We start from the raw sequence: 2,185 nt of genomic DNA, 5'->3' as shown, positions 1-2,185 counted from the left end.
TGATATCAGACTTGGACTGGAAGATAAAATGTATATTGAGGAATAAAGTTCCTTCAGGAGTTCCTACTTGATAATCCCCTAATGGATCTGTTCTAGGGATGGTGACTGTCCCCTACTGGTCGGGCAGGGGTACGCCTATGGATTTCATCACCATGTGCCTGGCCATTAAGCCAGACCCTCTCCTTGTCCTCAGGGAATAGAGTGGAGGAAAGAATAATGTAGAGGTCATTCCAGGTCACACCGTAAGATTGAGTTAAATAAAAGGGACATGCATCCTCACGATGCCTTCCACCACAGCCACTTCCCTGCGTGGGTATAAACCACTTATGGTAGAGTCTGTGGGTCCCAGGACTTGAGCAGAACAAGAGCAAGGAGTAGGGGGGCTGGGAAGAGGACAGAGGGCAGGTTGAGGATTAGGCCGAGGGAGTTCCAGTTGGAGAGACCCGTATGGAGCAGGGCTGAGACTGCAAAGATGGGATCTGAGGTTTCAATTTGGTCCAGAGAAGAGGGGGAGGAGGAGGGGGAAGATCTAGAGTGTAGCAGGAAGATTTGAGCAGGATTACTGCTCCTACAGAGTGAGAGAGGAGAATGGAGGGTAAAAAGGCTTGGACATAGGGAATCTCAGACCATTTTCCATTGCAGTGGCAGAAATTGTAGTGAGAACTAGTGTTTTGAGAAGAGGAGTAGACTGAGAGTTTCCTGTGTTCCTGGAAAGAGTAGGGTCACATGGGGCCAATTCTACTCAATTCTAGGCATCCCTAGAATGAGAAAATGGCACAGGAGTGATGAGAGCATGTAAGCATGAGTGACAAGTTGGAACAGGTATCCCTGTGTCCAACAACGGCCCTAGGGGCCGAGTCCTCCGGCTTACCAGTAGGACTTCTGAGTTGAGATGAATTGATAAACAAGAGCGAAAGAGGTCGAGAAAAGCCTCTGGCTGAATGAGAGGGACAGGGAAACAAGAATGAGCTTGTGAGCTCCCACTCACCAGGAACTGGATATCTCAGGCTGTAGATTTTGGAGGTCGGCAAGGAAGACCTGAGTCCCAGTCTGGTGTCTCTCTCTCAGCTTGGTTCAGGAGGGTCTGGGTGGACAATTACCTTACCTTGGCCAAACTAGAATGCTCTGCCTACACTCCAGGATCAGAGAAAAGTTGAGAGAGACCCCTGCATGGCTCAGGACTTCTCTCAGCCACCTCGTCAGAGACAAGGGAGGTTACTGGCTCTGAGGGACTCTTTCATCAACTAGGGAGATTTGCTTCTCGCAATTTAGTCAAAGATTCACGGAAACCTTACCAGTGACACAGAAACTCAGAGGAAGGCAGGATTCAGGAGTTAGCCCAGGACTAGCTGCTGCTGCCTACTGCTTCCCGAGTTGCAAGTCTTGCCTCCTAAGGACCTGGAGGTCGTGTCCACCCAGTGTGCCCTCCCGGGTTTCGGCACCAAATGTTAGGTCTGGAGCTTAGACAGAGACACACCAAGCCTCATGTGCAACAAAATGATGTTTGTTTTGAGCATCTTGATGCAGATGAGTGGAGGCAAAAAGCATCCACCCCAAGGAAGGGGAAAGCCTTGTGTTTCATAGAGGGTTTCTCAGGGGGAGTTAGTACCTAGGCCAGAACAGCTGCTGTGGTAAAAATATTTTAAACAATCAATTTCTGGGACCCGGGCATCAGTCTCACCCTGTAGAGATAAGGGAGAGGGTAGCTTCATCCTTATTGGGGGGATAGGAATGCTGGCTGCAGCTGTCTGTTAGATCCACAAAGTCTAGGGACTCTCCAGACTCCCGCAGCTATTGTTTTACAAACCTTAGTTTTCTATTAACCACATTCTGTCCTATACATACTTTCTGGGTTCCTACCTGGAACAAACCTAACACCTGCCATTTGCCACAGTGTGATTTCCAAAATTTTCATTCTGTGGATGATGTTCTGTTGGCTGCCATAAGCATCTGTCTAAATGCTCTTGTCTAGGATGGTGACATCTCTCTGCCAGTAAGGGGTAGCTGATAAGACTCAAAAAAAAAATCAGAGTCCTACTTTCCAATTAAGGCTTAGTGGAAGCATGTGGGCAGATTAGCATTGCCCAATTCTTCCATCAATCAAGGAAAACTTAAAGATATTTCCATTTGGAGGCTCTGGCAAAGGGATTCAGCCTCCACCTAGAGGTATTCCTTGGTGTTTTAG

The 2,185-nt window shown here is 48.1% G+C and overlaps 1 protein-coding gene across 1 annotated transcript in view; it reads right to left on the bottom strand.

The window, feature by feature from the left end:
- LOC105826872 (zinc finger protein 37 homolog) overlaps positions 1–2,185 on the bottom strand; it is a 67,367-nt gene that overhangs the window by 26,708 nt on the left and 38,474 nt on the right.

The sequence above is a fragment of the Propithecus coquereli genome, unplaced genomic scaffold (genome assembly GCF_000956105.1).
Source record: "Propithecus coquereli isolate 6110/MARCELLA unplaced genomic scaffold, Pcoq_1.0 Scaffold930, whole genome shotgun sequence".
Taxonomy (NCBI): Eukaryota; Metazoa; Chordata; class Mammalia; order Primates; family Indriidae; genus Propithecus; species Propithecus coquereli.
The sequence above is the reverse complement of the archived record's forward strand: the minus strand, read 5'-3'. Positions and strand labels throughout refer to the sequence as shown.